At 38.5% G+C, this 21,337-nt stretch overlaps 1 long non-coding RNA gene across 1 annotated transcript; it reads right to left on the minus strand.

Annotated features, from left to right (window-relative positions):
* Nucleotides 1-8,957: 8,957 nt before the first annotated feature.
* Nucleotides 8,958-20,646, minus strand: LOC135173597 (uncharacterized). Its single transcript, XR_010301385.1, has 2 exons — nt 20,550-20,646; nt 8,958-10,865 (listed from the first exon to the last, which is right to left on the minus strand). It is a non-coding gene; the product is annotated as an uncharacterized LOC135173597 (long non-coding RNA).
* Between the last annotated feature and the right edge of the window lie 691 nt (nt 20,647-21,337).

A 21,337-nucleotide genomic window follows, 5' to 3' on the forward strand; every position in this document is an offset into this window, starting at 1 on the left:
AGCACATAAATGACATAAACCAAATTACCAGCTTTGCCAGTATATTTCTGAGAGCTATGGGCAAATAAGTTACACTCAGAATAAAACAACACAGGCTTTTCTTAAAATATACCAATTTTCCAAGAATAGGAGCTCAGTTCAGACTTCTTTTTACATACCTAAGCCACCAGATTGATAAATTATTTAACTTTTCTGTTTGCATGCAAACCCTGCAGACACTACATTTTGAATCCATGGAGATACCTTCTCAAGTGGAAGAGATCAAAAGTTAGAGTTCTAGCCTAGTAAGCAGGAGCTCTGGTTTGATGAAGTCTTTAAAGCTTCCTTGGCAAATGCTGCAACTCCTAGGCTCCATGTTAATAAAGACTTCAAACTCAGTAAAAGCACACCTCCTAGGAGAGAAAAAGATATCTATTCCAAGAATTAAGCTAGGAACCACTAAATTCATTTTGACAGAGGACTTAAATCCTTACTTATGTGAGATATAGATTATTAATATATACTGACAAGTATGATATGGTCCATTACTTTTTTTTCAATTGATAGATGTGAATCAGCTGATAACTGGACCCCAAATGGTCCAGATCAATCTATATATATATATTTGAGAAAAGCACTGTATGGGGTATATATCTTAGACTGCCACACCAACAGTTCTAGACTGTGTGGAACCACTTACTTTCTTCATTTCTTAATGGTGTGCTCTTGGATTAGTGTCCCATTCTCTCTTGTCCTCTCTCAGTCTATAAGCATTTGTGTGGAGAGGGCAAATGGAAACACAGCCTTCTTGCTGTGCAAGTACCAAAACATAGATATCTTTTAAACACTGTTCTACACACAAATGAAAAACACAGCAACGTATGGGTTACCATGAGGACAGTTAAATCTAACACACCCAGAGTGAGTACAGTAGTTTATCTTTGAATTGACAGATGGACTAGATGACCTAGAGAGGTCAAATTTCTTTGGTTTTATGATGCTTTCCTTCCACCCTAACATGCTATGTTATATAGGATCATAGGATGTTAGAGGTTGGAAGGGACCCAAAGAGTCAAACCCCGCTGTAGGAGCAGGACAATACTATCTAACACAGATCACAGAGGAACACATGCAGACAGGCCTTGAAAGTATATATGCAAAGTGGTTCTAATGACTGACTTTTACCCATTTATTACTTCAGGAAGGTTTTGTTGTTTGTTTTTTGGTTGGTTTTTTTTGTTTGTTTGTTTGTGGTTTTTTTTCTTTTTGTATTCTCATTGTGAAATCAAAAACACTCTTATTCAATAATTCATTGTGGCCGTTTGAGCTGATTCTCTAGCTCAGACATAGAGGGAAAGATGAGCACTCCAGAGATAGGCCACATAATGGCAACAACAGATAAATTAATATAATTTCATCAGAGCATCAAGAGATTAATGTCTAGAAGCACAGCTTGTTCTTTCCCTTCTCCCACTGGCTTCTGCTGCTTCAGCTTCGCCTATCTTCCCCGGCTGCTGTTTTGGCTACTTTGCTGCTTCTGCTGCTTTGCTGCTGCCTGACCCCTCCCCCATCTCCCTTAAGGTTATTGTATTGTTTTTGTTTTTCTTTTTTTTTTTTCTTCCTTCTCTAGTTATTATCTCTCTTTACATTGTTATACTTATACTATAAGAAATACAATTTCATCTTTCCCTGACTTTCAAAAAAGGGTCTGTGCTGTGGTGAGTTTATTTCTCCCCGGGGGAGGGATCTACCCTAACCCGGGACATTCATTTACAGAATTTTTTCAACCACAAATACTATATTCTGAATTAAGGAACACGAACTATGCAATAGCAGTTGTCAGTCACTTTCAACTATCAAAATCCATTTGACAATATCCAGGTCATCAGAGAATTTTAACCAAAATATAATTGCACATTAACTTCTCTCTTACATTGTAACCTGACAATACTTTGGCCTAAATTACTGTCTCTATTTCTTCAACATGCCCTGGGGGACATTTTCTCAATTTTATCTTTGCAGAGGAAGCTAGAAAATTGTCTGTATTTGTCTGAAAGATCATGGAATTAAAAGAAAAGAAGATCCTTTCTGATCCTCCTGATTTTCAGGAAAATCTTTGTAGTTTAAGACAAATAGGCTTTTAGGGAATGTACCACTATAATACTTATCATGTGTTATGGGTTAGGGTGGATCCCTCCCCCAGTAGAATAAATTCACTACAACTCAGAGCTTGGAATGTCAAAAAAAATTAGATTGTATATTTTTTCCAGTTAAAATATAACAGTATAAGCAGAATAAACTACTACAGAATATAATAACCTTAAAGAAGAAGGTGATGGGGTCAAGTGGCAGCAAAGCAGCAGCCTAAACAATGTCTGGGGAAGATAGCAGCAGAAGCAGCAAAGGGGAAGATAGAAACTGCTTCCAGATATAAAGCTTTTGATGCTCTAATAAAACTACATTCATTTACTTATTGTTGCCATTTTATGGCCTATCCCTGGAATGTTCACCTCTCCACTCAGAGACTCAAATACTCTTCCACTTCTAAGTTTCTCCATTCCAAATTTTTTTTATGCCTGAGCTAGAATTCTACCTCAAATGGCCACATTATGAAAGAAAAATTGAATTAACAACAACAACAATCACAGAATCAGGCTGGAAAAGACCTCTGAGATCATCAAATCCAGCTTATGACCCAACACCACGACATCAGCTAAATCATGCCACCAAATGCTGCATCTAATCTTTTGTTAAATACCTCCAGGGGTGGTAACTCCACTACCTCCCTGGGCACTCCATTACTTCTGAAGCTTTTTATATTATCATAGCCACGTTATCATCACATTTCTGTTTCCTATTTGAGTCACTGCTTAGTTGGTGAAAAGACAGAATTTGCATAACCCATTTCCTTTACAGTTTAAAAATACAGTTAGTGAGCTCTTTCTTCACATTCATTTCACTGAAGCTGTCTGAGATCTGCAAGAGAATGAGTGTTGCTGAGGTTAGGTTTGTACCCAGGAATGCAGACATGAGGTCTTTCGTTACAGCAGTCCAAAGATATGATTACTTGTGGATGGATTTCTTGCTAACAGAGGACATGAATTGATAACCACGAGAAACCTGTGCTGCAAAGTGTCCTTGAGCCCATCCCAGAGGCAGGAACTAACACGGTGAAAACAGCCCCCCACATGCAGCTGCAAGGAGGCAGGGTCTGCTGGCCGCAGGAGGCTGACCCTATGAGTTGTTTACATAAGTTTAACCCATCTGTACCTCACACATAATCTTAAGCCTATCTGTGCCTTCCACATGTACCAATCTTAACTAAGCTAGCTATGCACGCCTCTTCCAAGTTAGCATGTAAGTTGCTGTATCACTGCAATAAAGGTGATTATTGGAGAAAAATTATCTAACCATATTGGTGTCACAATTGTTACTCTGGGGGGCAATGCTGGCAATTACTGACAACAAATAACTTTTGAAGGTATTAAGTGAAACCATCAAATTAATTTTTGAAAAATTATATTCTCGTTACTTCCAAAATATTGCTTTCTTTTGCACTTTACTGTCTTTTACCAGCTTGCTCTCTCTTGTCTCAAATATTTTCCTAGGACAGTGACACAGTAAAACCTTTCAACAGGGGAACAGACTTCCCAATTCCATTTAACAGTGTTAACAGCCTCCCAAGCTAACATGTTGCCATACATATTCAAGCCGTAAGAAGCCAAAGATGAAGAGGGCTGTTTTCAACCTGAGTTCAGCCATAATGTTTGAGGCACACACAGTCTGCTTGCTTGGTTTAATTCCTTAATTTTTCTGTGAGAAAACTGTAGGGCTTTACCTTTATTTCTTTTTGCAAGAGTGGAGAATAAGAATGCTGATTCGAGGGTGTGATGGTTTGGGGGTTACCCCGCCCCCCCACACTTTGTATTTGCCCCAGCTAACTCAGACGGACCCTGGGAATATAGATGAAGCAATTTATTTACAGCTAGCAGAATTTACAAGCAGCTATTTACAATATATACAGTTATATACAATTATATACAGAAATATACAAAGGATAAACAATACAAAAGCACAGCTCCCCTCCCAGAAACCTGAGTCCCCAGGAGGGGCTCTCAAACCACCCCAACACCTCCCCCCGGCCCTCTCAACCTTACCCCAGTTCTCAGGAAGAAGAGAGGTGCAGCCAAGAGGTTAGGGAGCAAGGTTAGTAGGAGCAGGGTTAATGAGATGTGACCAGGTCTAAGGCCAAAGCAAGAGTGAGAGACAAAATGGAGAATGTTTTCTTCTTCTTCCCAGAGTTCTCAGCGTGACTGTGAGAGAAGTAGACACAATTGTTTTTCATTTCACTGCCCGTTATCTAGTTCTTCTACCAAAACATTCCAGCTTGCTTCAAACTAGCACAGAGGGGAAGATAGAATAAAAGAAAAAAGAGACAGTTATTTCTCACCGCTGAAAAAAAAAGGACCTTTTGAGAGGGACTTGATAGTTAAAACTGAAATTCTCATTATCAAGTTCATTTGTTGAATGATACCATGACACTTTGGTTTCTTAAACAAACACATGGGACCCTGTGACATTTTTACCCAATAACTACTGCTACTTTTAGACAAATTTGACAGCGACAAAGGTCACAAAAGTTACTTTAGTGAAATTTGGGGGTGTCAGATTATGGAGAAAACTCATTCAGAATTAAGCACAAATTTCACACTCATGCTGTGATTTGACAAGCAATGACCCAGATTATTCTGTTGCTTATGGAAATATTTATTTCTCTTTAGAAGTTTCTTTTTCATCTAGATTTTTTTTTTTAAATCTATTATTATGAAGGCCTTTTTTTTCCCTAAGAGAACAAATATTAACTTTGATTTGCAGAACATATTTTAAAAAAGGACATATATATTCTTTAGAGAACTACATAAATCCTTCCAGAAAAGAGAAGGTGTGCCTAAGCTGAACCTGACTTTTCATTAAGGCTTGGAGTTTCAAGTGTTCCTCTGGATGCTGACCATAAAAACACATAGGTGTATGGGCTGTGGCTCATAGTTTCTAAACAATCTTTGCTAATGTCTGGTGCATACAGGTGACTAATGGTGGGCTGCAAAAGTGACCCAGCCTTGGATTGCATTGAGGCTCTATCTATGCACAGACACCTCAATGGAAGGAGTGTAGATAGCTCAGTTTCAAGCTGTCCATAAGCCAAAATAAACAAACAACATAGTAGTGCTTCACTCAAAGAACCTGTGATGAGCTTTGAAATTCAACAAATAACATGCTTCAAAACTCAGTCTAAGTTTTACAAATATTTGGTCTGCATTATAATTTCTGTGAAAACACGTAAAAGTGAAATTCATTAGTCTGAATTGCTCAGTTTTGAACAGTGTCATCATTCATCTAGTTTTGGGGGTTTTTAACGATGAAACAGTATTTTTCCTTGTGGAATCTAAATGTCAGGAAGACAATGTTAGAACCAAGGCAAATGTGATCTGCACATTGCATAGGTTTGACTAATTCCAAAGTTTGGTTTAGTGAAGTCTTTTCTACCATTCAAATAGTTGGATTTGTCCAACTCTTCCATGTACCTTTGCATGAACTTGCATTTTGAAAGAGTTGGGTACACATCCATTTATTCCTTATTAGCATCACACCTGAGCAAATGCACAGTTTCTGCACACTAGGCTCATATCAGCCCGGTTTTTCAAAAGTACTAGCATGAAGAATACTGGAGGGTGTTTTTCAGAGGGGTTTATCAAGTCAAATTTCTGAAACTGGTTCCAGCCATTCTATTTGTTACCTGAGAATACAGTGCACTCAGTGTGACATGATGCTTGGTAACCAGAGAGTTTAGTGATTGCTACTTCATATCAAGATGGTCTCTACAGTAAATTTAAACATATCACATGCCCATCAGAATGAAAAATACCAGTTACATTTGTAAGCATTTCATTCCTTGAGGAATCTCTCCAAATAATCAAGTACTATGATAGTTATTACCTGCAAAGTTTTTAATATCCTTTCCTTAATTTTACATCAGAGAGCAGCTTATTCAGAGTAATTTTGTATCTGGAGACTCTTTTACAAGACTAAATCTATCTTTATCCACAGTGGGTTACATATTCTTGGTCATCCTTACTGTTTGAAATGAGTGTTCCATTTAAATTCCACTTTAAATATGGCTTCTAACAGAGATTTGCACTGGCTACAAGAATTTAGGAAAATACCACTTGTATCTCTACCTTTCCAACTCTCTTCAAGTTCATGTGGTTTCTGCTGGAAATAAGGTTGTAAAACAAACATGTAGGTTATTAAAATTTACTTTATTGTTGTTATTCTTTCCATTTCTTCCAGGACTCTAAAGGCATGCTTACACACTACAACGATACTAAGGTTGTCTAAGACATTGCTGAAGAAGCTGGCAATTTTACCTGGTCCTGTACTGTTCAGGGATCTCAGGGTGGCATTGCACCTGAGCTAATTAATGGTTGCCTTTCCTCCAGACAGACTGGTGCTGATATGGCTCTGCTGCTTCCAGTCTAGATGAGATACATATAGCACCATCTTAGGTTTGTGCTTCGGCAGCTTGAGTTGCACCACTGGTGATAGGCCTTGATGTACAAACTGCTCTCCTTCCTCATAGGTTTCCTCATTGCTTTGCTGTCCCGTTGAAAATAATAGATCTCCAGAAATTAGATGCAGCGGATGCTGGAGTGGATGGTCCTCATGCTGCTCACATGCCTCATAACTGGCAGCTTGACTACAAATGTCATTATATGCTCACATTCTCAGCTCTCCAGGAAATTATTATTGCCCTTCTTTGTATCAGGAAAAAAGAAAAAAGATGTTATACCCAAGGAGCACAGTGAAATGTTTGGGTTTGAGAGTAATGCAACAATTCCATTTCAAAGATATTCCACAAGCGTGGAACTAGAGCTTAATAAAACTGATATAATTATTGCAATTTTGAATTCAGATTAAAAACCAATCTATTAAAAATATTTATGGTCTTATGTGTATATATGATTTATGTATTTGTGTACTCATATATTTGCACTTAGATAGTAGAAACAGCATTTTTTTTTATTCTAATTTATTTTCTGTCTCATTGTTTTAGCTAAGTTGGTAGTGAATTTATGCTAAAATTGTGTCTCTAATACCTTACTCTTGCAGATATTTTTCTTAATTACTGAATACTTCCAGGCTGTTTACATTCTTCCCCAGATAATCCTGATCTTCCATTCTCTCTCACAATGCTTCAACAAATTGTCTTAGCCATTACAGTTTTTCTTTTTCTCTCCCCCATCCCATCTTTCTTTACTGTCAGTTTTAATCTATATTTTGAGCCCAGTGAAGATTTCCCCAGAGTAGCAGCAAAAATGATATTATGAATATTCATAGATTGCTATGATCTTGGAGTTTTAAAACACTGACTATTACAAAATGTTCAATCTTGCTTATAGTTGGTGTGTAATATCCTGGGTACTGGACTGATTTTTTGGGCTTTGGTTTGGGTTTTTCTGATTCTTCAACATTTTCTTAATTTATTAAACTCTATGCCATAACAAGAGACCTTAAACCAGAAATTGAATAGGCTTTTCCTCTTTGATCTAGATGGTATTTGAGGAGAAAATGAAAAGAGTAGATTTGCTCTACTTGCAGTTCAAAATTTCAATGGTCATTGCTTTCGGTTTAGGGAGCAAGAGAGATGCTTTTCACATCTTCCAACAGGAGTAAAGGAAATGCCCCACACAGCATTGGAAAGAATTGGAAATGTAAATGGAAGCACTATTCACAGCTACATAAATCAGTATAAAAACATCCAAAAGACACAAATCCATAGTCACCCCCTGACCAGTTCTCCAATCTGGACCTACCACAGACAAAGCTTTCTACAACCTTCCCCCAAACCTCTGGCCAAAAACCCAGGCCTCAAATGTCCTCCCATTCCCATGCCTCTCTACCCTCCCCATACCAAGCCCAAATAACACAGCTGAAGATTCAGTTTGCCAGCTCCTAGCTGCTTAGGGCAGAGAGTTTCAACTGCCCAGTAAATAGAGCACACTGAGAAAAGAACAGAAAGAGGAAAGGAAAAGGCAGAATTGACTCAGCACCTGGTTTATATATAGAGGAGATGCAGGTATAATGGGATAGAACAACGAAAGATTACATTTTTCTGGTGTCCAATCCCTGACTCCATCTAGCTGCTACTGAAGGACTTTTAGGAGCTCTGTGGTTCTTAAAGACATCTAGTCTTAAACCCAGGGCAGTCACTCATATAATCCCTATGGGGGTCTTATAATTTTTTTTGTGCATTAATTTCTACATTGTCACTAAGCAGTACCAATTTCTTTCCAAACCTTCCTATCTTTTCAACTCTTGATTTCTGAAGTCACCTGGGGAGATTAACTCTATTTTGTTCTGTAATTTTGACTTTCTATTCCTAAAACTAAGAATAATTTTTGAATTAATGTATTAAACATGTTGATAATAGGTTGCTGCTTAAATAACCTTGAAATCCAGTTTTCTTCCCTCTTCCTCACACATCAACTGAGTTATGCAGTACTAGCACCTGGAGATCTTCTGCCTGAGGTATTTTACATACATAATAAGAATTAAAATCTCTCTCCCAGAGACACTGGGCGTGGAGGGGGAATAAATAAATTAAATTATATAGACTATATTAACAAATATGCACTGATATATCTTTAATGTAATACAAAGCAATGCTACACAGCCAGTGTCTAGCTTCTTCTAGCTACAGTTTGGCCTTCCTAAAAGTTTTGGAAACATTTGTTTTCAAGTTGTCTCACACTGCTGTACAGTTTTGAAGGGGCTGTTCCCATAAGTAGATATTAGTACACTTACCTAAATGTAAGTGCCAAATATAGTTCTTGGTTCCCTCTTTCTCTTCTTTAGGAGCAGAACTATTGACAAGGCTACACTTAACACTAAGAATGACAAAATGCAGTGGACAACGAATCTCTAATATCACAATACTTTATTACATATAACAGTAACATTTATTTAGATTAAGATTTTCTCCAGAAAGTTTGGTATTTTACAAGCATGTTTTCTTTCTCAGAGACAAATAGCAATGATAGCTACAATATTTATGAACTAATAAACAGTAATTTGGGCTGAAAATAATTTATGGCTACAGTTAACATATTTGCTTGCCAGTGTTTTCAATCCCTGGTAAGCTTTTTCTTTCTATTTTTAAAAAATCAAAATCATAAAACCAAATATGGACTCTCCAGGCAGGAAAGCTGTGAAACATCTGCTATAGGATATTAAGGCAATTAGAATACTGAGAGGACACAGATTTTCTGCCCACAAGTGTATTCGGTAATAGTTCTTCTCTTTCAGCACTGGTGTGAATACAGGCATGTAACATGCAAATTTATAACCTAAATTTAGCTTGCTTGCTGCATACAGAAAAGGGCTAAAATATGAGAATGATACTCAAGCATTTCAGATTTGATTCCCAGTTATCCAAAGGACTATTTTTGTGACTTTATACAGACCATACAATCTTTTGCTTCCCTCCCATTGTACAATACAGATGACATATCCATACTGAATATCATATAACGTGTCACACCGAGTGCCATGGAGAAACAAGGTCAAGAAAATTAATATCACAATAGAGAGAAACTCTGGAGACTACAGTGAAAGGGCTTGTAGAATATTAATAGAAATATAGATATATTTATTTTTAATAATGTCTAAAGAAGGGAGTTTGACAGATAAAAAGAAAACATAATTGAGAGAGCTATCAATGATATGGTAATAGAAGGACCTACCTCCCACAATGAAAGAAAAAAAAAAGGTGAAAAGCAGATGGATGCAGCATATTCACCCATGAACTGTCCACACAGACTTGTAGTGAGCTAGTGAGATACAGATTCACATAAGTTCTCCCAAAGGTTTTCTATCTTTAAAAAATAACATCAGTTGAAATCACATGAAAGAATACTAAAATAACTTAAGGATGCATTAATGTTATTTGTTAAACCTGAATAATTGAATATATATCTTAAAAGAGAGATTCAAATCATATAACGTGTGAAATTCAACAAAAAAATATATTTTAAAAAATATTAATTTTTATGAAACTAGTAAAGTGGAGAAAGGTCATAGAAGTATAGAATGGTTTGGACTGGAAGGGACCTTTAAATATTGTCTGTTTATAATGCCCCCACCACATGACACCTTTCATTAGAATAGGTTGTTTAAAGCCTCATCCAACATGTCTGTGAACATGTCCAGATATGCAGCATCCACATCTTCTTTGGCCTACCTCTTCCAGTATTTCACTACCTTCACTATTAAAAATGTCTAACCTAAACCTACATCTTTTAATTTAAAACCATTGCTTCTTGCCCTGCTACTACACGTCCTGGTAAAAATGTTATCTCTATATTTTTCCTAAGCTCCTGTGGCAGAATCAATCTGACCTCTGCCTTTGATGTATCAGAAGCCACAATGAGGTTGTCCCAGAGCATTCTTTTTTCCCAGCTAATCAGCCCTAACTCCTGCTGCCTTTCTTCACTGGAGAGGTATTCCAGCCCTTTGACTATTTTCATGACCCACCTTTGCATCCAGTCCAACAGATACATGCCCAGAGTTGGGCACAGCACTCCAGGTGGGGTCTAACAAAAGAAGACTAGATGGGGAGAATAAGGCCTCTGGACTTGCTGACTGTTCTTCATTTTATGCAGCCCAGAATATAGTTTGCTTTCTGGGATGCAAACACCCACTGCTGGCTCCTGTCCATCCTTTCATACACCAGTATCCCCCTGTACTTCTCCGCAGGGCTGTCATGGTTTTTAAAGAGTCAACAGAGTGAGACTCTTTTAAATGACCTGGAGAGAAATGCAGAACTGAAGCTGAAAGGAAAGATACAGAAAGAAATTATAGAGCATATACAGGATATGTAGAGACCCCCTTGAATTTTCTCCCAACCCAAAATTAATCTACAATCCCCAGGGCTCCAGTCCTCTCTCCCACCCAGTGCCTCTGCCATCCATAGGCCCAAACAAACAGGCCCACTCCTTACATGTTTACCCCCATAAGTAGCTCCCACCAGACACAGAAGACAAGAAGGAGAGGAGAAGAGAAAGTGCTGCCTGCTTATAAAGAATTAGCAGATCTACAGGATTGAATAACAAATTTACACTTTTCCTGTCTCCACCCCTAGAGGATTTTTTAATCCTATAGTTCCCAACCTACAAACAACCGAATCATCTCCCGGTCTGTATTGAAACGGGAGGGTGCCCAAACCCAGACACAGGACATTGCAATTGGCCTTACTGAACTTCAGAAAGCTCACAACAACCCCATACAGTTCCACAGGCTTGGGGAAGAGTGGCTGGACAGCTGCCTAACAGAAAATGACCTGGTGATGTTGTCTGACAGCCAGCTGCATATGAGGCAGCAGTGTGCGGAGGTGGCCAGAGAGGCCAACAGTATCCTGGCCCGTTCCAGGGAGAGTGAGACTACCAGGAGCAGGGAAGAGATCACAGCCCAGCGCTCAGCACTGCTGAGGCCTCACCTTGAGTACAGAGTTCAGTTTTGGGGCCCTCACTACAAGGACATTAAGGTGCTGGAGTTGGCCCAAAAGCTACAAAGCTGGTGGAGGATCTGGAGAAGAGGTCTTGTGAAGAGTGCCTGAGGGAACTGGGTTGTTTAGTTTGGAGAAAAGGAGGCTGAGGGAAGACCTCATTGCCCTCTACAGGGACCTGAAGGGAGGTGCTAGAGAGGTGACTGTTGGTCACCTGAGTAATAGAGCAAGAGGAAATGGCTTCAAGTTGTACTAGGGAAGGTTTAAATTTGATGTGGGAAGAAACTTCTTCACTGAAAGGGTCACCAAACACTGGAATAGGATCCCCAGGGAGGTGGTTGAATCCCCATTCCTGGAGCTATTTAAAAGATTCATAGATATGATGTTAAGGGACATGGCTTAGGATCAGACTTGGTAGTCTTAAAGGTCTTTTCCAACTAAAACAATTCTTTGATTCTATAACTATCTGACCTTAACCCAGGTAACAGTGCAGTGGGTGTGATAGGCTGTGTTGCTATACATTTGTTTGCACCTGCTTTCAGAACAGGCTCTTATGTAAGTGGATGTTAAGAAACAAAAACTACTTAAATTTGAGTGCCATGATTTTACCAGGTGCAAACTACCTTTACTGGTTGGTATATCAACCCTAAAGGATGCTACAAGCTCCTGTCTGTAAACAGCATTCAGATGAAGAGGATCCCTTGAAGTTTTAACTTAAGTTTACACTGAAGACAAACTCCTTGAAGCTTTAGTCACAGCTGGAAGCTTTCTCAAGCAGAAGTACAAAAGTCTGTAGCTTAGCTTTTAGATCTATATTGCTTCTTTGAGTTTTGTTTCATTTGCAGAGTGAATTATTCAATATTGTAATTTTCAGATCTCGTGTTTGTGTATGTCTTGACATACCCTGGAGCATAAAGAAAACCTCAACAACATACTGGAAGAGAACAGCCTTTAATTTCTATCAGAAAGAACAATTATCAATAGCTACAATGGAATTTTAATTAGATAGGGATAAAAGCAGATAATTCATTATGTAAGAGTCTTACACATAACATTTTCCTTTTTAGTTGTGATATTTACTTCCATATAAGCTGTTTAGCAAGTCTTCTTATGAACCCAGAACAGCATAAACAGAACATCAGAACCCCTGCTTGCTTCAGGTGGATTTTTGTGTTATCACTGCTCCCAGAGCGGCCTGTTAAACTGGATTAATATGCTATCTCTTTCCAGTGCATAATACATTTGTTAAAGGAGATACATAAAAATTACTATCTAAACCCCATTCATTTTTGTAAGACATATAATAAAGACATTAAGAACATTGTAAGCAATTAAAGTGGTTTGTGATGGGGCTTTTTTTGAGTCTGCTTGCACATTCATATTGCTCTTTGCAATTACTTGTTCTTCTGCAGCTAGTTCATCAGCATGGTCACAAAATGTGTAACATATTTCCTGATTACATAAAACCTGCTCCTTTAAAAAATTATAAATTCAGTAATTTTGTATTCATTTATTAAAATATTTTCCTTCTTCCAGATCTAATAACTGGTATTCGCTGAAACAAATTCACCTTGAAATGAGTATAAATGTGTTATAAGCTTGATTTAATTGCTGTAATTTCCAATAGCTTTTCTACTCAGGGGATACTCTTTTTATAGGAACTCTATTGGATTTTTTTTACCATCTATAAAAAGACTTTTTAGACATCATTAAGCTTGCTTTTAAGGGTGAATGAATCTCTAGAGTTTTTCTCCTGATGGCTGTTAATTTAAAATCTGCAACATTTATTCCTCTTGCAAATCTGAGATTCAGTTCAAATTTAACAAACCAAACAATGGTCAAGGAACATGTTCGTCCTTAGGCATTTTCATTTCTATGTTAATCACCATTTTCTTCTCTGCAAGGCATGTTGGGTTTTTTTTAATGTGCATTTACAACATGTGTAGCTAAGAAAAAACAAATATATGAAAAGACTCCATGAGATAGCAACATAAAAATCGTATTGTAGTATTACATTGATTACTTGTTTTAGTATATTGCTCTGTTTAATTCTATTATAAACTCCTTACTGAAATCAGGTTTAAAAACATTTACTTAATGTACTTCACCCTCTTCTGGTAAGATTTTTCAGTCAGAAAATAACAAATACTATTAGGAGTTGCAGAATCATATCTGGAAATTAATAAATTATTTATTACTTTTAATATTTTATTTTTTTCCATGTGTAGATGTATATATGTTTATACATTCAGATTATATATTTAGTCATACATTCAACCAGCTGTATGAAATTATAACACTCCTGTTCACATCTGCAGCAGTATGGAGAACATGTATGAAAGGCCCAGAAGTGACAAATCAACTATCACTTCAAATAGAAGCAGAAAGATTACTGTAATTTAGAATACAAGAAGAAAGATCACAAGGAAGAGTAAAGACTAGAAGCTTATTTAAATAAAGATCCCTGATTGTTCTTCCTCTAAATAACTTCTCTTGGTGTTTTCTGACTCTAGTAGTCAGAAGATTAAGTCTCATAATAAAAACAAACTGTTTTCTGTAAAGACAAGTCTTATGTGGGTAAGAGTTATGGGATATTTGACAGTTGTATTTTTTGGGTGATTTATGGCATTTTACACTTATTTCAGTGATCTTTTAAATATGGTACAAACCAAAAATTACTAAAAGTAACTACTTTTTCCAGTTATTTGACAAGTGCACCAAATTATCTACTGCTGTAACATAAACAGATACCAGATAACACCCTCAGGGACATATCTGTATTACCGATCTGACATTACCCATATGGAGATTAATCTGCACATTCAGAATCACACAGAAACATTGCAGTTGGAAAAGACTCTCAGGATCATCAAGGTCAACTGTTATCCCTACTCTACAAAGTTCATCCTTGAACTGTATCTTCAAGCACCACAACTAAATGACTTTTAAAGACATCCAGAGCTGGTGACTGCATCACCTCCCTGGGCAGCCCATTCCAATGCTTGAAAATTCATTTTACAGCAAAAAATATTTTACAAAATTAGTATAATTTTAACTTATTGCAGATCTGATTTTAAGTAGAAGTGGATTCCCAAACCCATTCAAGAATATTAGCCAACATGTTTTCTACTTTGAGCAAGCATTTCATTCTACAGTGAGTTTTATTTATAGTCCCCTTTACATTAGAGATAGGTGTAAAGAACATCATATGTTCTATAAAAAAGCAAAACAGCATAAAACACAATGGTGGGTGGAACCATCTGGAGAATCAAGAGGGTTTAGCCTGACTGCTAACATAGGGGTTTTGTAACCTGAATGACTGAAGTTTCCCTTGGCTATCTCCTTGTTTTATTCATTATGCCCCTTTCTTGTAAAAACACAAGAAATGTCTTGTGTCAGCAAGGCTTCTCAAGAAGCTCTTAAATTGAAGAGTTGGTTTACAACTTGTACTTCTAAGGTCTTGTGGAGTCTGTTCAAAGACTGGTTATAATAGCAAGTTGTGTGGTCCAAGAAGGGTGAGTTTGTAACACACTGAGGATTTGATGTTGTGATGGTTTGGGCTCTTACCTGCCCCCCCACACTTTGTATTTGCCCCAGCTAACTCAGACGGACCCTGGAATATAGATGAAGCAATTTATTTACAGCTAGCAGAATTTACAAGCAGCTATTTACAATATATACAGTTACATACAATTATATACACAAATATACAAAGGATAAACAATACAAAAGCACAACTCCCCTCCCAGAAACCTGAGTCCCCAGGAGGGGCTCTCAAACCACCCCAACACCTCCCCCAGCCCTCTCAACCTTACCCCAGTTCTCAGGAAGAAGAGAGGTTCAGCCAAGAGGTTAGGGAGCAAGATTAGTAGGAGCAAGGTTAATGAGATGTGACCAGGTCTGAAGGCAAAGGCAGAAGAAAAAGACAAAATGGAGAAAGTTTACTTCTTCTTCCCAGAGTTCTCAGCGTGACTGTGAGAGAAGGAGACACAATTGTTTTTCATTCCACTGCCTGTTATCTAGTTCTTTTACCAAAACATTCCAGCTTGCTTCTAACTAGCACAGATGTCTACACAAAGTACATTTCATAAGAGTGTACACTGGAATGGTCTCCACCAAAAGGATATACTTTGGTCTGCTGAGCTGACCTGAGCTCCTTTTATACAGATTCTACATGCTAAACATTTACAATGGCATGGCATTCAACAAATATTTTTTTTTCATGAAGAAATATATCCTTGTTTCTCTGCTTTACTTCAAATTGTGTCCTGAATTGCAGTAAATAGTGCAGACCTATAACAAGTCATAGATAGACATTTTATGTTATAGTAATAAGTTATAAATAAACACAAATTTCATACTGAAATTTCAAAATAATTGGCTGGACCAAAGTCTGAAAAATGGGCACCAATATAAAAGTCAAAACAAATCCCTTAACCAACCAGCCAAACAAAAAACCGGAGAGGTATTTAATTACTTGCAAAGAAATAATTGTGAGCTTTTTGAAAAGCAATTAAAAATACCCTATCATCATGCATATCTGCAAGACTCCTTCACTTCCTTTCCCTTCTCTTCCCCTCCCGCTCTCCTTCCTTTCTCTTTCCCTCCCTCTTCAAGATACGTGTAACAGTACCTCACTACAGTACAGCATTTTGTGAGAAATTTGAAAATCCAGTGGTACAAAATATAGAGGGAAAACATGACAAAAATCCTTCAGAAGAATTCACATTAAAAGAAATCAGGTTTACTAGATAAATTGGTTTAAAAATAACTACAGTAAACTATTGCAACATTAACTACTACTGAAATAAACATTTTATGAGAGACATGGAGTGTACCTTGTAACAGAACATGTGCTATGTAAATTGTATACTGGTTCAAGTAATTAATTCCACAGTATTAAGCATAAACTATAGTTTATTTCAGGCTTTGCCCAGACATATGGTATTCCAAAATTATATGTAGATAAAACACAGTACTAAAAATATGGGAGCATAATATGTTTAAGCTAAACCATTAACTGAAAATTGGGACCTTATTAATTATTTCTGCTATAAAGAGAATGTGATGGCAGAGCTCTTGGTATGATACATTTTCCCAATTGTCACTTTTTTTTTTCTCCACAGAGACTGTTGCAATTCAATCCACTTCCATACCTCTGTGTGGTACTTAAGGAATCAATTCCCACCACAGCCTTATAGGACACTCATAGTAAAGTCCATGGAAATTTAGGATCATCAGTCACAGGAGTGGAAGGATTAAACATCAGAACATTCAGATTTTATGCATATGCCTTGAACACCTTTTACTTCTTTTACAGTTAGTGGATAGCTACTGTTATTCTGGAATTGTGGCATTATCTTATTTTGGTATTCATTTCTGAGTTGGAAAGAAAAACAACTGGGACTTGAATTTCTAATTTCCCAATGAGTCAATCCATACAGAACTCCAATGTCATTTGTGTATTATTTCTGCACATCCTTACCAATGCAAGCCATTCTATGATAAATATATAATTCATGATAGTATTCCATCTCAACCCTGTGATAGGGCCCTGAATAATATAGCTTATGACTTCAAGGAGGAGAAAATGACTAGAGCAATTCCACATTCCCACAAGTGCTTTTTGTTTTAGTAGGGCATTGCAGTCTGAAATGCAGAACAAACTACAAGTTTCTTTCCAACTATCAGTTTAGCAAGGATAGTTCTTTCTCTAACCTGTCATGTGGCAACAAACTCAAATCATAGAATCATAGAAGCTGATTACATTGGAAAAGACCTTTAAGGTCATTGAGTCCAACCAGTAACCCTACTCTACCATATCCACCACTAAACTGCATCCCCAAGCTACACAGCTTTAAAGCACCTTCAGGGATAGTGACTCAACCCTCCCCCTGGGCAGCCTATTTCAGTCCGCGGCTACTCTTTTAATGAAAAGAGTTTTTCTAATGTTCAGCCTAAGCCTTTCCTGGTGCAGCATCAAGGCATTTTCTCTTGTTCTAGTACTATTTACTAACATGCACCACACCACGACCTGCCTTTAGGGGGATTTTAGCTGGAAAGGACCTTTAAAGGCCAGCTACTCCAACCTCTGCATTCAGTGGAGACATCTTCAACTAGATCAAATTGCTTAGAGCCATGTCCAACCTGACTTGGAATAGTCCCAGGCATGAGGCACCTACTGTCTCTCTGTGCCCACACCCCTGAAGTAGATCAGTTAAATCAGCTGCTCTAAGGGCTTTTTTTCCTCCCAAAATCAGCCATCTTGACCTCAGGAAGAGCTAGATGATCCTCAGTTCCAAATCCTTTTCTCCATATTCCCGCTCTATGAAAACCAGTGCAGACACAGATATCATAAAACCAATCAAATGCTAAACTTGAAAAGCTCTGTTAAAATATTTGATAGTGAAGCTCATTTTCTACTCTTAGTTTATTAGCTCTGTTTTGTGCATTTATGTCTGCTGTTCTATTTTCACACAGTCACAGAATGGTTTGGATTGGAAGAGCCTTCCAAAGATCAGTCACCTCTGCAATAAGTAGAGACATCCTCAACTAGGTCAGGTTGCCCAGAGGTTGCTCTCATTTTCCCTAACATATAAGTAATTTCTTAGTTCTTATTTCTTATCATTAACAAGGCCAGTTTCTTTGCTCAGCAGCTTTCTTACAGTTTTCTCCAATCTCCAGCTCCAAAACAGCCTGGACAATGTTTACATTAAGGAAAACATTATCTGTTATAAATTTTAGAGAGGACAGATGCATAACATGAGAAGCATACTAGGACAGAAAACTTAAACACTTTGTGGTTTATTTTTGTGATGCTTCCCTGTTAAAATGTATAGGTTAATGCCATTCTTGGGGAGGCACAAAATTCCCAAGAAACTGACATGAAAAAGAATAACAGTTATGGGCCAAAAACTGTACAGACAGACTGTAGAGCTGTCCATATTTCAAAAGCAATTTTGATGAAGTAAATAATAAGAATGAAGTGCATTTACTTTTAAGATTAATTATGCCATTCAGAGTCAGCATTCACCGTGATTCATACAAGCTTGGTAAGCAGCTGTTTTGTGAAAGACTTGCTCACCTTAGGCTAATTATTTGGTTTATCCTTTATCGGATGTCTGTCTGAGCTCACTTCAGTGCATTGTGGTTGTTCAGCTTCACCTACGTAGGTGTCCTTGAAGACCTTATATTTTGTTTTGAGGAGTACCATTTGAAAAAGTAAGGGAGATCTGAAAATGCATTTCAAGATATGAACAGCATTATTTTGATAACTTCCAGCATTTGTTTTAGTTTATCGTGAGATTTGATTACTAAGGGTGTACTACCAGTGGTGTGCTTTGCTTATAGTGTACTAATTTTCCATATACCTCTTTGAGAGGTGACTCAAAGACACAATCTAGAGACTAGCTTGGTAGTGTAGTTTTCTTTTACTCAGCTGTGCTGTGTATCTCAAGGAAATACTTTTATGGCCTGGCTGTACATCACACCATTTTTTTGGACATTTTTCAGATGTTTACTGCCTTCCCTGATCTTTGAGATATGTAGCAGTTAGCACTCTATCATCTCTTGTGCTGTCTCTGATGCCTGAATTAATAGCAAGGAAGCTGCAGCTGAGGTTGATGTAGGAACATGTCAGACCAGCATGATGGAGAGATGGTAGCTATGAAACAAGTGATAAAAAGTGTTAAGTCAAAGTTAACATAGATGTTACACATGCCAGTTTTGGCTGGAAAAGACCTTCAAGATCATCAGGTCCAATCATTATCTGACTATACCAAGTCTGGTGCTAACCCATGTTCCTTAGCACCACATCTCAGCATGTTTCAAACACCTCCAGTGACAGTGAGTCAATCACCTCTTTGGGGAGCCTATACCAATGTTTGACATCTCAAAGATTCAAGGCCCAGCAACTTTGCTACTAAATCTTCCTTGTTAATATTTCTAGTTTGGACTGGGATAGAGTTAATTTTCTTTGCAGTAGCTGGTATGTGGTTGTGTTTAGGATTTGTGCTGAAAACAATGTTGGTAACACAAGGTTGATTCTAGTCATTGTTGAGCAGTTCTTACACAGCATCAAGGTGTGCTTTGGGTGTTACCTACCCCCCCACACTTTAGAAGTACCTGAACTAGACTCAGCCAGTTCTGGGAATATAAATGAAGCTATTTGTTTACAGCTAGCACAATATACAAGCAGATATTTACAGTATATACAGTTATATACAAGGTAAAAGGTAATACAGAAACACAACTCCCCTCCCAGAAACCTGAGTCCCCAGGAGGGGCTCTCAACCACCCCTGCATCTTCCCCTTGCCCCTCTCAACCTAACCCCAGTCCTAAGGGAGAATAGAGGTTCAGCCAAGAGGTTAAGAAGCAAAATTAGTGGCAGATGAGGTTAGGGAGATGCAGCTCAGCCGGAGCCCAGCTAGAGAGTGAAGACAAAATGGCCAGAGTGTTATCTAATGTTTACATTCTTGTTCAGCAAGACTCTGAGGGAAGGAGACATCACCATTGTTTTTCTTTCATAGCCTATCATCTACTTCTTCTCACCAAAACATTCTACCCTGCCTCAAACTAGCACACAAGGTTTTTCCTACCTCTCACACATACCTTCAGCACATAGGCTGGAGGTGCATGTGAAGTTGAGATAGCTGATCCCAAGTGACCAATGAATAATTCCCTGCCATATGACATCACACTCAGTACATAAAGCTGGGGAAAGAAGAAGGAAGGGGCAAACATTTGGGGTTATGGTTTTTGTCTTCCCAAGTCACATATTGCTTGAACACCTCCAGGGGTGGTGACTCCACAGCCTCCCTAGAATCCTAGAGCAACACGATTCTGAGGAGGTGGTGGAGTCACCGTCCCTGGTGGTTTCCAAGCAATATGTGGCCATAGCACTTTGGGACGTTGTTTAATGGCCATGGTGGTGTTAGGTTGAAGGTTGGGCTTGATGATCATCAAGACCTTTTCCAATCTAAACAACTATGACAACACAATGCTACTTACCTGTGAGCTTCCAGTTCCACCAAGTACTTCAACCCTTCATGAGCAAGCAGAAAGAAGCACCTAAACAAAGAGAAGCTCAGCCTAAGGAGACCCAGCACCTGTGGATGATATGATCATAAGGTACCTACCCTGCCTGCCGGGGGGCCACACCAGGCCCCCCGGCCTTTGAATCCCCTCCACCATTCACCCAGTGAACACCATGGGGACTCACCAGTGATAAGAGGAGGAGGATCCCTCTGCCCAGTTGGGCAAACTTAGGGCTTCTGCCTTCCCTGGAGCTGATTATAAAGGGGAGTGGGCAGGGAGGGCAAAGTGGCCACACCTGGAGTGGGAGGAGACTCAACAGCACCCAGGTGCTCTGGGTTTGGGGGGAAATGGGCAAAACACAGTGGGGGGTGGGAAAGGAGCAGATATGATGGAAAAGGGGAGCTGGGGACAGAGTGGCTGGAGAGCAGCCAGGAAGAAAGGGACCTGGGGGTTCTGGTAGCTAGCAGGCTGAACATGAGCCAGCATTGTGCCCAGGTGGCCAAGAGAGCCAATGGCATTCTGGCCTGCATCAGGAACAGTGTGGCCAGTAGGATAAGGGAGGTTATTCTTCCTCAGTACTCCAGCACTGGTCAGGCCACACCTTGAATACTGTGTCCAGTTCTGGGCTCTTCAATTCAAGGGAGATGTTGAGGTGCTGGAATGTGTCCAGAGAAGGACAACAAAGCTGGTGAGAAGCCTGGAACACAAACCCCATGAGGAGAGGCTGAGGGAGCTAGGGTTGTTTAGCCTGGAGAAGAGGA

This window comes from Pogoniulus pusillus, chromosome 3, assembly GCF_015220805.1.
Source record: "Pogoniulus pusillus isolate bPogPus1 chromosome 3, bPogPus1.pri, whole genome shotgun sequence".
In the NCBI taxonomy this organism is placed as follows: domain Eukaryota; kingdom Metazoa; phylum Chordata; class Aves; order Piciformes; family Lybiidae; genus Pogoniulus; species Pogoniulus pusillus.